At 40.2% G+C, this 14,706-nt stretch overlaps 1 protein-coding gene across 2 annotated transcripts in view; it reads left to right on the forward strand.

The window, feature by feature from the left end:
• Nucleotides 1-14,706, forward strand: part of LOC124626008 (latent-transforming growth factor beta-binding protein 2) — a 123,346-nt gene that overhangs the window by 34,925 nt on the left and 73,715 nt on the right. The window lies entirely within an intron of this gene.

The following is a 14,706-nucleotide window of genomic DNA, read 5'->3' on the forward strand; positions in this document are numbered from 1 at the left end:
CTCATAGTTAAATGCGAGTTTCATGACATAGTTAAACGCGAGTTTGATGTCATTGTAAAACGAGAGTTTCATGACTCGGGAGTCAACTCATAGTTAAACGGGAGTGTCATGTCATTGTTAAACGATAGTTTCAGGCTGTAGTTAAACGAGAGTTTCGTGTCATAGTCCTGTTCTAAGTTTTGTGTTTCCTGCCTCATTTCTAGGTAATAGATAGATGTTTAAGTTAGTTAAAGGTGGCAGTGTTTCCACGCCCTGTTTAAGTTCATGTTTCTTGATTCAGCTGTAGTTTTGTTAAGACCTTGGTTTCTGCCTCATGGTACCTTGACTTTAGTGAATAATAAAGACTTTACTCCTGCGCTTACTTCCTGTCCAAGTCTTGTTACGTAACAAACGAGTTATCATGCTGCAGTTTGCTGGTTCTCTTAAAATGGCAGAGGAACTTCAGCCAACAGAATGGCAGAGCGACGTCCTTAACGGAACAGCATGGCAGAGCGATTTCCTCAGAGAAGCCTGGCATAGTGAGGTCCGAGGCAGAGTAGGGAAGCAAAGCAGAGCTCTTGGCCACAACGGGAGGTGGAAACATATCAACTCAGCTGAACAGGGAGGCTGAGTGGTGTCCTTGGCTGGATATGGATGCTGAGCTGCGTCCTCAGCTGGATAGGGATGCTGAGTGTTGTTCTCCGTTGACTCAGCAGGCTGAACTTGGTTGCCCTTGTCAGCAGACTCAGGTGGGAGCAGAACTTGATTGCCCTTGTCAGCAGACTCTGGTGTGAGCAGAACTTGGTTGGCCGTGTCAGCAGACTCTGGCTTGAGCAGAACTTGTTGGCCGTGTGAGTTGACTCAGCTGTGAACAGAATGTTGTTGGTCATGGCGTCAACCTCAGACAGGAACAGGGTTTGCTAGGCCGTCTCGTCAACCCCAGACAGGAACTTGGCATAGGAGGTCGTCTCGTCGACCCCGGACCGGAACTTGGCATAGGAGGTCGTCTTGTCGAACCCGGACAGGAACTTGGTGTAGGAGGTCAGATCATCAACCCCAGACAGGAACTTGGCGTAGGAGGTCGTCTCGTGGATCTCGGACAGGAACATGGCTTGGGAGGTTGCCTCGTTGACTTCAGACAGGAACTTGGCATGCTCTTTGAGGTTCAGGTTGTGGGGCGGTCTGCAGAGAGAGGAGATATACCCAGCCTGGCTTGAATGCGGAGCGATGGCTACTGCACAGCCAGCAGGAGTAACGAAGCTCAAGGCGGAACCTGAGGGGGAAGCGACGTTCCCCATGAAGCTAGAGGGGGAGCGACACTCTCTGCGAGGTCCGAGGGTGGAGCGAAGTTCTCCGCGAGGCCAGAGGGAGGAGCAAGTTTCTCTGCAAAGCATGGGGGGGTGTACTTTGTGGAGCAGGAAGGGGGAGCAACATATGGCGCAAAGAAAGAAAAGGAGCGACGTCTTCAGCATGGAGGCAGAGTGACGTCCTCAGCCAAGCAGGAAGGCAGAACTTCTGGCGTAGTGATGTCCGAGGTGGAGCAGAAAGAAAGAAATGTGGAGCTCTTGGCTGCACCGGGAGGCGGAGCAACATCTTCAGCTGAACAGGGATGTTGAGCTGCGGTCTCCATTGACTTGCAGGCTGGACTAGATCCACAGTGGGAGAGGGAGGGTGGGAGATGGTTCCAGCCTGGTTGGAAGGCTCCTCTTTGATAAACCCCCAGATGGCGTACATCATAGTGAATTAGGGACAATTTCCCCTCCTTCTCCCACCTCGGTTGTTCTCTTTTATAAAGGGCCCCTTGGACTCTGAAAAATTCTGCTGCATCCATGTTACGGTGAAGTATTCTGTCACGTAATGGAGGTTAGAATGGATGCAAGTGCAGATAAGAGCTTTATTAGACGAGAGATAAGCACACAAATCCAATCGTGAAACACAGGCGTGGTCAGAACAGGCAATGGGTCAGGCGATCTGCAAACTGGCATAAACAAGGCTAAACTAGAATCGAGTAATGAGGATGAGAATAGGATCAAAACTATGGTACAGAAACAAGGAACAAAGGCTTGGTATTTGGAAAACTCACATAATACTTAGACACACGAAGGGTTTAAATAACAAACATAATCAGGGGGGAAAGTCAAAACAGCTGAGAACAATGATGACCCATATGGGAAACAACCAATGACAATACAGGGGTGGAGACAGGACATAAACCATAACAAAACACACGTGTCAAAAGTAAACAAAGTCAATGTCACTGAAAAACCTGGAAGCACGGGCTCGCACTTCGAGCTTGCGCTTGGGGTTTCAGAGCTCGCTGCATGCTCCAGCGCTTCACGCGAAGGGAAATCGTGACACACACAGATCGCCAAGAAGCAATTATGCAACCAGATGAGTTTTACTTATGGTCACCTGTAATGAGGGTATTGTGAAATGAAAGGCTTTGGTTCCTATGTATATGATTCACATATTATAGATGGAACTACACTTAAATTAAATCTGACATCCTGCACTATAACATTAAATCCAAAGTGTTGGTGTACAGAGCCAAATTGAGAATTGTGTCACTGTCCAATTAAATACAGCCTGTTCTAAATATGCTGGCACACAGAAAAGGCTAAACAGTGTTTTGTTTTACACCACAACCTCGCAGACCTGCACATAAGAGTGACCACAAGAGGTTAAAATCTTCCAAAGGGTTGCAATTTATGTTCATGCTTTGAAGTGACAGAAACGTCTGGCTTATTTTAGTTTTACTTCACTGAGGACAAAGCTCATACCAGCTTTCCAAGTGTTGTCAAGAGAGATGTGGCAAAACAGATTTTATTACACACTCAATGACATATATTTAAGGGGAAAATATTGCCATTTATATATTCCAGAGTCATGGTAAATGTTAGGTGCAAGGGCCCTATTGAAAAGAGTGAGACAGCGACCTTGGAACTGAGACATAATGCCTGGGAAAAGTCGATCCATTAGGCCAGAGTGGTTTACCGCTATGAGGGTAGCTGGGCGTTATTTCTGTGAGTAATAGTGGATCATAATGTGAAAACGGCATGGCTACCGCACCCCTACTGCCTCCCGTGTAGCTCCATTTCCCACAGATTTCCAAAAATAAGTAAACATTAGCTAGTCTTACTTACTAACACACTGCTGGGCGTGTATTGTGTAGTCCAGTGTAGTGCATGGGCATTCAACTAAAATTTGTAACAGTCCAGTTAAATAAAATATCCTTGCGTACAATGGAGCAGCTAACAAGACTGAATGGCGGCAACAGTTAGCTTTTAATGCACCATGGAATTTAATGCATGGAGAATAAAAGCATATTTTTCTGTCTATTCATCTTTAAACACTCATCTTTTCATCTTTAAACACTTTGTTTTTAGTTTGCTAATCAGAGCAGAGAGGTAAATAAAACAAAAAAATTATTTATTTAATTCTGCAAGAACTAAACTCTCTCCTTTCTGAAGCAATGTCTCGAGCCCTGTAGCTAATCTCCGGTCTAATGAGCTGTCTTCAATTAAGTTATTTATATAAATTCATATGATTGTACAAGCCACAACACAGGAACTGCTGGAGAAGCTGAACTGGTTCATGTTTAGAGTCACTAAACTACAGCCAGTTTTTTTTTATATGTTTATCAGCGCTTCTACAGTATTTTCTTTCAAGTACTTGGTTCAATACATGGAACTACTTTATTGAGTCTGTATCTAGACGTTGACACGTCACTTGACAACTCCTGGTGAAGTCATAATCACAGTGTTGTAATCTCAGAGTGGTATCTGTTGTAAATATCCTCTTCTGTGATAGAACTCTCGCTTCCTGACAGCTATGTATTGCGGAGGGCAAATTTGCTTTCCTTCAAACCCAGATGTTTGTGTCACATGGCAATGTGATTACATTACTGGGTCATGAATTTATTTATAGAAAACTACAATTATGATATTGTGGCATATGCAGCTGTAAATCGAGGCTATATACTGGCTATAGCTGTCATTGTACTGACTAACTCAATCAGATACAAGATCATGCTTTGGTTTACTTTGCCTTCAGTGAAGACACAACTAATATTTAAAGCCACTAAAAGTCATTCCAGCAAATCATTTTATGATTGCTGGAAGTGGTTAAAACGGCACTGTGGATTTAAATACTGGTTAATGTGGAAACATCCTTTTGGTGCAAATCATACATGTCCCCGGCAATTTTTCTAGGATCTACCCAATGGCTGTGAAACTGTAAGAATATTTGAGACTGGAATATACACTATATTGCCAGAAGTTTATGGACCTGATCCTCACACCCATACTGGATGTGGGTCTTCCCCAAACTGTGGCCACAAAGTTGGAAGCACACAATCGTATAGGATGTCTTTGTATGCTGTAGAATTACACTTTCCCTTCGCTGGAACTAAGGGGACTAAACCTGTTCCAGAATCACAGTGTTCCTGTGCACAAAGTGAGCTCCATGAAGACATAGTTTGCCAAGGATGGTGTGGAAAAACTCAAGTTTCCTGCACCTCAAACCCACTGAACACCCTTGGGATGAACTGGAACCCTGACTGCACCCCAGACTTCCTCACCCAACATCAGTGCCTAACCTCACTAATGCTCTAGTGACTGAATGGTCACAAGTCCCCACAGCCTCACTCCAAAATCTAGTGGAAAGCCTTCCCTGAAGAGTGGAAGTTATTATAATGGCAAAGGGGGAATAAATCTGGAATGGGATTTTTAAAATGCACAGGTATGATGGTCAAGACTCCAAAAACTTTTGGCCATATAGTGTATTGGATGCATTTGTTTGCTTGGCTATCTGGCTATATGAGACACTATTAGTCAAATTTCAACTTGATGCAAATTCTGAATGCTTTGAAAACAAACCAGAGCGTCTCATCTCAGTGTACACAGATACCCAGACCAGGCAGGATATCAGACTCTTTATAAAGGTTGACGATAGCTTAGTATAGACAGTTTTGTCACTGTCTAATACAGGAGGGGTAGAGGAATTTTTAAAACATTTATGAAATTATGTTTTCAGTGTTCTGTTTTCAGGGTATTTTACACTGGCATAGAGAATGTTTGAAAGTGCATATTTGAATCACTGGGAAATAATCTATCTAGCACAGGGATGTGTGTGTGTTGGGGGTGGGGTGGGTGCTACACAATTATATTATGTAAAAAGCATTTGAATTCAAATTAACATCAGAGCATGGACAAAACAGTAGCAAATGAAATCACAAGAAAGCGGGAGAATTTTCCTATTTATTTGTCCGATTTGTCATGTCGCAATCGTGATGCGTCTCATTTCAGCAATCAGACAGGTATGCTGAAACTGCTAGCTCTTCTACTAACCGTTTCGTAATATTTGTAGCATTTTATATGCTTATCACCAGTCGTTTTCATATTGATTGAGAGGGAATGTGTTGGTAAGTACTAGCTACTCAAGTTCGTTACATTTCCAGACATGCAAGTAACCATGTAATAGTATGTTATATAGTCAGTAAAAGCACGATGCCAAACAGAAAGAGGGGGCAAAAAATTTAAGAAAAACTGAATGAGGTGAAAAAGGGTGAACTAATATGAGACAGATAGTTGCAAAAAAAAAAAAGGCATCTTTGAATAGATGGTACCCAACAGAAAGTTAAGGCTTTGAGACTAAAAAGCCAGTTCAGCAAACAGTGCTGCAGTATTATTGAAATCAAAGTGCTGCTGTCAAATATAAATTTAATTGTGAAATTTAGTTTTACTCAATTTACAATAAGTGACATACAGTGGTTGTGTCACTATATTTGTGGATGGTAATTTTAGTTTTAATTTTAGTAATCGTAGTTTTAAAAAAAATTCACAATGTTTAAACATTCTTTGTATTCATCTCTCCACTAAAAGTTGCCATTTTGTTGTAATTATTTATATAAATGTTAAAAAATAAAATACCATTAGCTTATATTAGCAGTGTCATTCTCATAATCATTAGTGTGACCTTATATTCATATTCATTATTGTGATGTGTACCAGGGTGATAAAAATATGTAGTTAAGTTAATGATAGTGAACTATGTAAAATAGTAAATTATCTAGTTCTTTGGTGACATAGCCCCCCACCCCCCTTTTTTTTTTAAACATTTGAGCCCCTAATGATCTCTCTGCATGTCCCTGATCTAGCAGATGTCCATAAACCAGGCCTTTTATGTCTACAGATTCCACATGACCTTTGAAAGTACACTTGACCGCCTGTTGATTATTTTATAATAACAGCACATCCCAGAGCTTTTTATTCCTCTTATACCATAGCAATTTACCCATGCTGACCTTTTTGCACATTGAACAGCACAGTGTACTTACCAAGCTCTGTTTTCTCACTTTTGAGGTTATCCATCCATCCATCCATTTTCTATACCGCTTAATCCTTTTCAGGGTCACGGGGAAACCTGGAGCCTATGCCAGGGAGCATCGGGCACAAGGTGGGGTACACCCTGGACAGGGTGCCAATCCATTGTCTGGCACACACTCACATACACATTCACAAACCCATTCATACACTAAGAACACTTTGGACATGCCAATCAGCCTACCACACATGTCTTTGGACTGGGGGAGGAAACCGGAGTACCCGGAGGAAACCCCCGCAGCACGGGGAGAACATGCAAACTCTGCACACACAGTGGAGGTGTGAGGCGAACGTACTAACCACTAGGCCACCATGCGCCCACTTTTGAAATTAATAAGACAAAAAAAAAGCACTTTATCATGTTATTGAAAAAACACAAAGCCCCACAGCCTAGAGACTCCTATGTTTCAGATAACTTAAAGTTACAGCTTTAACTCTGACTGTTTCAAAGCACTGACACTGGAGACTCCTTCCATAAATGCTAAATAAACGCTTCCTCATATGAAACTTTGTCATATCAACCATTACACACCGATGTTTAATTTGTTTATGTGGAGTGTCAACCATATAAGTCACCATGTAAGTTGTTACTATAGAAACCATAACACATTAAAATGAGTGCATTAATATTATAAACCTGTGCTTTGTCTTGTAATCAGTGCAACTATCAGAGCTGTGCTGCAATAGAAAATTAATCAACGAGCCTCCTGACAAGCCAGATTTAAAAATTCAACAGAGCTGTGGTATAAATAAATTGATCTGTGGCCATTATCATATCATCTGTTGGCTTCCAAATGTAATATGAGTCAACATTCAACATGTTTTACTGACTATTATGTTATTTGTTCATGTTATTTGGGGCAGTGGTGGTTTAGCGGTTATTGATCGGAAGGTCAGGGGTTCAAGCCCCAGCACTGCCAAGCTGCCACTGTTGGGCCTTTGAGCAAGGCCCTTAACCCGCTCTGCTCCAGGAGCGCTGTGTCATGGCTGACCCTGCGCTCTGACCCCAGCTTCCTGACATGCTGGGGTATGCGAAGAAGAGAATTTAACTGTGCATATGTATATGTGACCAATAAAGACTCATTATATTGTAGGCAAAAGCATCACTGCTAACCTCAAATAGGTCTTGGAACACATTCACATTTTCAAATCGTACCAAGATATACTGCTGAAGAGCTTAAAACAGTAAAACATTGTTCTGAATTAGTAATGGACCTGAACTGTTTTATGAAAAGTATATTGTATATTTCCATAAGAAAATCACACCCAGCGATTTGATTTTTGAGCCCAAAGACATTTAAAATTCCTCAGTTGGAACAATTCTGTAAATCTTAAAGCTCCTTTCATATTCACAATGTCTCTCCTGTTTCAGCTGCAAAGCTCAATAACAATTATGCCCTTTTCCAGTGGGCTGTTGTTCCAAATTAGCCTGATGATCTACATGTTCGGATTCTCGCACCGAAATTAGGTATGCTGTGGTTAGAGGAATTTTTGTTTCGAAAACTTGTGCAAACTTGGATTTCCACTTGACCTCCACCAGATGCCACTTACCAGCTCTTTGCAAACCAGCGTTTTGATTGATGCTTTGATTGATGCTAATAATGCCAAGCTCTTATACAATAAATTCCATTTGGATGAATCACCAGTTGGCTCATAAAGAAACCTGAACATTAGTCATATTGTGTAAATACAGTTAAATTGTTTTTTGTTTCTGTTTCCCCCTTTTTTGAAAGTTTATTTCTTGACATAATAAATTAAATAAATATACTCAGAACACTGGTGAATTGTTAACCTAATAACCTGGGATATTTGCTCCCCTTTTTCTCAGTTTATTTCCAGTCCATTGCTAAATATAGGGCTTGGAATCGTGCCATTTAACTGCTGCTTTGTTGCTGTCCATTTGCTCACAGTACTCTGAATCCCAGACCAGGCAGCTGATGCCTGAGGGTCCTGCCTGATGTCAGAGAGATTTGTTTAGACAGTCAGTGCAGAGCCAACTGACTATTTCCAACCCTCAAACACAGACTTCATATCAGAAAATTTCTGCATTAACTGATAGATGATAAATGCTTGGACGTTGGATGTGGGTTCTGTACTTCCAAACAACTCAGGATGACAAATGGGTTTTGCCATGCTGAAATGGTTTCTCTGACCTTACCTCTTCATGTTCAGACACTGCTGCAAACTTAACTGCATTCTTGGTACAACGCAGCACAATGAGGCATTAAAGAACAAAATGAAATTTGGTGGTCAAGATGTTTAGAAATGAGTAATTGATAATGCTATAAGTTAGACAGAGGACTTTATTCAGGAGTGTTTTCAAATGGTTAGAATGTTGTAATGTTGTCTTTAAGATAAGGGATGCTCAAAGTTGTGTTATCATTTTGAAGTGCTTTTGTGTTTTTCCTGACAATTTAAGCAATTCCTTCAAACATTTAAGGAGACAAACTGTTGCTGTTCACAGTTTTTGTTATGTAGCAAAAACAGTCACAACTTATGCCCGATTGCTCTTTTGAATTGTCATAGTTTTATAAACTAGGTCAAGTGTGTTTAGCAGTCTGTGTTCCAAGTCCTCCTCTCCCATGTTATCATTTGTGGTACATAGGGACCTACAGGACTGCTGTTTCCAATAGCCACCTAAATGCAAACAATAATCAATTCAGGATTGCAGGGATGGATGGTGAACAGTTTACCCACCTACCAAAGCCCAGTGGGTGGCACCCACAAAGTCCACATACTGAATGTCCTTGCAAAACTTGGCTTCTGTCACTCAGCTCTTTCTGCATCCAATTTTATGGAAAATATTCATGGAATCTCTTCTTCTCCTTAAAAACGTCTTCTAGTTTTCATTGAATTTAAGTTTTATTGCCCTATGTTTACTTGATCTGTTGACTAAATGACAACAGTGGAAAGAACACGTTTATTTTCCTCTCTAAGAAAGATGCAATGCTAATGACTGAATGTGGAGAGAATTCTATGAGAAAATGTCAGAGCCAGAAGAACTGCCGTGAGTAGTAATACAGTATGTGGAGCCAAAAATAAGAAGAGCATTTTCTTTCTGGGAAGTAAAACACAATTGCTAGGATGCTGTATATCTAACCGAGTATGATAAAATTATGTTCACATTCAAATACTTTGCAGCACCTTACATACATATACGATGCATATGATGTGATGTCATTTGTTGAAATGTTTAAGGAAATGAATCAAATTTCTCCTCTTCATGGTTGGGAGGTGACAAGACTTCTAAATATTGCGGTAGGTGTGGACCACCCCATAGGCTGAATGCAGTCGAACCTGAAGACTCGAGAGGGGAACTAATCGTTTTTGTTTCCTGTACACAACCTGTGGGGATGTTGCAGCGCATGCGCAGTCAAAAATAAACGAATCACTCTGAGACAACCCGTTGTTCCCGAGTCATAGTAAAGATTCATTCAAAATGAACAAATCATTCATGAACGACACACCACTATTATTTTAGTGGAGCCACTCTACCTACAGGCATATTTTTCAGAGGTGGGAGGAAACCCCCTTGGGGGAGACACAGGGAGGACATGCAAATGTTAGGGCATATACTGTATATCTTGCTAAAATAATTTAGAGTAGTGGAGATGTGTTTATGGTTATGTTATGCTTGTGCAGAGATTGATCTTATATAAGGTGCTACTAATAAGTATGTTATGGTTTTTTCTTTCTAGGATGACTGGCTGATATATCAGGTTTGAAAGCTAAAGATCAGAAGGTTGGGAGTTTAAAATCCCACAACCACCAAGCTACCATTTTGTGTTTTATGTAACACCATGGTCATGGAGGAACGTGGGTTTGTTTCACTGAGTATTGTACTAGCTGTATATGGCTGAAATGGCAATAAAGCCCCTTGACTTGACAATTGTTGGGTCCTTTAGCAAGGTTCCTTAAATGCTCAATTGTATCCCTTTTCTATTCTAAGCTGTATTTGATGAATGCAACAGTCAAACGAATGGATGTAAATCTATATAATACCGACTTGTGAACTGTTCTAATCAGATGAATTCCCCACACTGTCACCAGGTGACTGAACACTAATTGTTTGGTGTCCTCAGGTGCATGGCTGAAGTTTGATTTCTCAGTGAGGTAAAGTAGAACCAGACCTCACTGGTTTCATTGGAAGTCTCGCGACTCAGCGCAAACAGTCAACTCCATCAAGATCACACACTGCTGTGGTTTTCCCAGAGTGGTATTGCTGTAACCAGCCTGCTGGTGTGTGGAGAATTTGAAAACAGTGGGAAACATTGTGTCAGTAAAGACATAAATTTCAATTAGTCTGTAATAAAGCTGGGTTATTTGACATGAAAATATTTTATATGGTTCTATGTTATATTTCTCAACAGTGGGAATGGAGTACATGATTAAACCACCTATCCTGACTAAGATGACCAGACACAGCTCATACTTACCTTTTGAACATGTTATGTGCCATCGTTTGAGGTGAAGGAGACTAGAAGTTCAGGAAGGTCGGACGTTGTCACACCAACATTCTCTGAAGGTCTTCTGTGCAGGGGAGTAGACAGACCTTTAACAATGGGGTGGCAAGGTTAGACCTAATGACAGTATTGGGGTGGCAATTTATCATGGGGAAAAATACTAATTCATATCCATAGAAAATGACATAACGTGACTGGCTGCATCTGTGTATGGGTTGTTGGTCATCTAACAGATTACAAAAATAGTCATAACTAACATAACATTGGGCAAACATCTAATGAAGTATGCAAGCATTAGAAATTCAAGATCATTATTAGTGGCAGCTAATAAACTGAAGAAATCCAGTGTTATTGTGAGGAGACAAATGCAGGCAGTTTACAAGAACTGCTAACATGAACTATGAATGCAAAGCAAGAAACATACAGACTATAGGCAAGAACATAGCACACAAAATTACAAACAGGGGAAAAAACCTTGACAGTGAGACAGTGGGATTTCAGACACAGCCTATGACAGTACCTACTGCATTTGATTCAGTGCCTACTGCTCAGTATGTACTGGTCAGAATAAACGGTAAGAATGAATACAATCCAGACGTACCACACGGTGCAGATTCCAACAGCTCCTCTGCACCAGTCCCATTGCATTATGGGATAGCGCAGTATCCACAGTGTCCAGTGGTACCATAGTGCAGAATCGAGGTGGAAGCAGTAGGTCATCCAGACATTTCTCTCCTACTATTTTATTACTACTGAGAATTCAGCCATACTACTCCTTTGGCGTAGTGCTTTTTACATACTGTATAGTAGGGATATGCGGCCGCAGCCATACTTATATAGTGACACTAATTAGATGAAATTGGAAACAAGTGTAAGTGATCAGGGACTGTGCGGCAAGATCATGTGACATGCAGTGGCTGATTGGTAGTGTAGTTCTTTGCCATTCAGTGCTATTATAACAGTTATTCCTCCAGATATTGAATGTAGTTATAATAAAAATAAAAAAATACATTTGACCTACATTTGCTCATCTGTTTGGTGTGGTCCATGGGCTCAGGGTTTAGTTAAGTTTCTAAGCTTAAACTTATTGCTAAGTTTCTGTCTTAGCTAGCTATAATTGTTTGTGCCTGCACTTGTTAATAGTCCTTGCCATTTGAAAAATGATTAAATGAACTTACTAGGCAGGGGGATTGTTCGGGAAAGTCTCATACTTAATGTCCTTCTCAGACTTGACCAGATAAAGTTCCAGACCAAAGAAAATGCAGTCATCAATTGTGTCCACATCTGTTGAAGCTTTTGGGCTTTGTCTCATTTAAATTTAATGACATAATGAACAACAATTTGAAACAATATACTTGTAAATCACGCTAACACGCTTTACAAAGCTCTTATGTAATTAGATTTGTCTATTTGGATTACAAAGAACATGATGGTACATGGTTCTTATCATGCCTCAAGGGATTGATGATGTCTAGACTATAGTGATTCTCTTTAATAATGACCTACAGCTTCTGGTCTAATTTGAATCAGTTAAAATGTGTTATATAATCCCCTGTTCTTTAGTTACACAATACAATCTGTCTATGAGTCAACAATGAAACAAACGATAATCTTTTTTTTTAAGTAATTCACTGGACATCGCCTTTTTTTAAACAAATTTTTAACATCTCACTCAACCATCATCCTCATTTCATGACCACACACATAGTGTATATGCTTTCATGGTCATATCTAATTAGGTGAATGGTAATACATGAGGCTTTAAAAGGAGCTTTCCTGCTCTCCAGCAGGTTTCGTGCATTTAATCCTGGCTACAGGGTTTGCAAATTTGTTCACCCAAAGCATAAGTGCAGTGAGCCTTGAACTAATGATAATGACATCAAACAAAGAAAATGAGGCCTCTTCGTCCAAATATAGCGAAGGGCAGCAGTGACTTCATTCAGTGAGGAAATGAACTGAGATTGCAAGGCGAGACATCTGGTCTGAGGCGTGCACGTGTGCCAGCGTGAGAGTCAGCCAGGTGTCTCTCACGAAGACGGGTGGGGAAAAGGTCATTACAACACACTCACAATGTTTTTCAGTATAGCCTTGCTGTAGGAACAGTATTGATGCATTTACCAGCTGAGAAATGGATCAATTACTGGATCCACTGCTTTATTTTGTTATAGTATTATATTTTTGCATTGTTGGGGTTTAACTTTCTTCAAGTGGCCTGGGTTTCTGAACATACAGTATATAGATGTGCTGATACTTGCCCCAGGTTATAATTTCTATGACAAAATTGAAGAAAAATGTGCATTGGTCTCAGAAAAACTATTGGATGTCTCTGTAGCTGAATTCTGGCAAACCGCCAAAAAAAAAGAAAGAAAAGAGAACGAATCAGAAATCGGTTTAAAAATTTGCTTTTAACATACTTTGACACCTTAACTTTAATCAACAAAATGAAAAATATTTCACCAAATTGACATGGAAATGTGTTATTTACTGTGTAATCTTACCTCAGATATCATCATGCAAAGATCCTGTTGGGTAAGGAGCCAGGAGCAAGTGGTGGTAAAAGCAGTCAGCTCGCCTAAAAGTGATCTAAAACTTTACTAGCCAAGTGTGATTTCAGTGTTGAATGTCAGGCTTTGATCAAATTTTTGGACATTTACATGCTGTAGTGAAAGAAACATAAGCCTAATCAGTTCAGATTGTAATCAGACACTGGCTGTCAGAATGTCCCATGATGAACCGACACAGCAATCCGATTGCAGCCTTTAAATGCAATTGTCTCCATTTTCACTTTTGGGGGTAACCAGACCTTAAAATTCAGGCTGTGATATGTGCAAATGAGAAACATATTTGAGTTCGGTGATTTTCAGAGCTGTGTGTAGTCAGAAATGTCCAAATTTTTACCAAGTGAAGGGTTTTCCCCAGCCCTGTATATGTTCAGGAATTATGCAACATATTTCTTTTAGCTTGTCACCAGACAGATAATGATAGAGTACCTCACTACTGTGTCTAATGTCCCAGAAATGTAGGCATATACAAGTCTCAGGTAAATCCCACAGGTTTTTTTTTTTTTTTTGCCTACAGACTGTATGCAGAGTTTTGGGTTAAACACACGCAGTCAGAAGAGGGTTCTTATAGTCTGCAGATCAGCTCTCCAGATAAACAATTAGTTGTATGTGGCATTTTTTGTATAATACATGCTTATGCATCTCATACCTGTCAGGTTAGAATGGCACCAATGTCTTGAGGTTTTAATCCAGTTTTCCACTGAGTAGGTGCAACATTCCTAGTATATTCAGAGTGTATTATTGTGGTTCACTTGCTTTAACTGATGTCCAGTGATTTTGCAGAATGGTCTAAGTGTCCCAGAGTTCCATCATGCTTGTCTCGACAAAGTCACACACAGATTTGGCCCTGTACATCCTGGTACATGGAGGCTCAATGTTGTGTTCTGCTTGGACATCACACACAAAAGGCAACCACAAAATCTTTCCAACAGTCTGATCATCCATTTTAAGTTATTTTCATCCAGGTGATTATATCTAGTAGTACACAATACAGTAATTTCAATACATCAGTACTAAATCATGGTCTGTTATTTTCCCTATTATTTTACCTGGTTGTTTACTTTGCACACTCACTCACAATGAAACGTCCTGGAAATTATTACGAGAAATTTGTTGCAGTTGAGGAGCAGGGCTGTTTGCAGCTAATTTTTGATAATCGTGCAGCTATTAAATGTAAAACATTTTGATTGCAGTTATTAGCTAATTGCAGAACACAAACACAATAACATGAGAGCATCCTGTTTTTCAAATTAGTCAAAATTATGTTAAAATGATACCATCAGCCTGGTAGGGTCTGTTACCAAAATATTTGACGTAATA

Source organism: Ictalurus punctatus, chromosome 9 (genome assembly GCF_001660625.3).
Source record: "Ictalurus punctatus breed USDA103 chromosome 9, Coco_2.0, whole genome shotgun sequence".
NCBI lineage: Eukaryota > Metazoa > Chordata > Actinopteri > Siluriformes > Ictaluridae > Ictalurus > Ictalurus punctatus.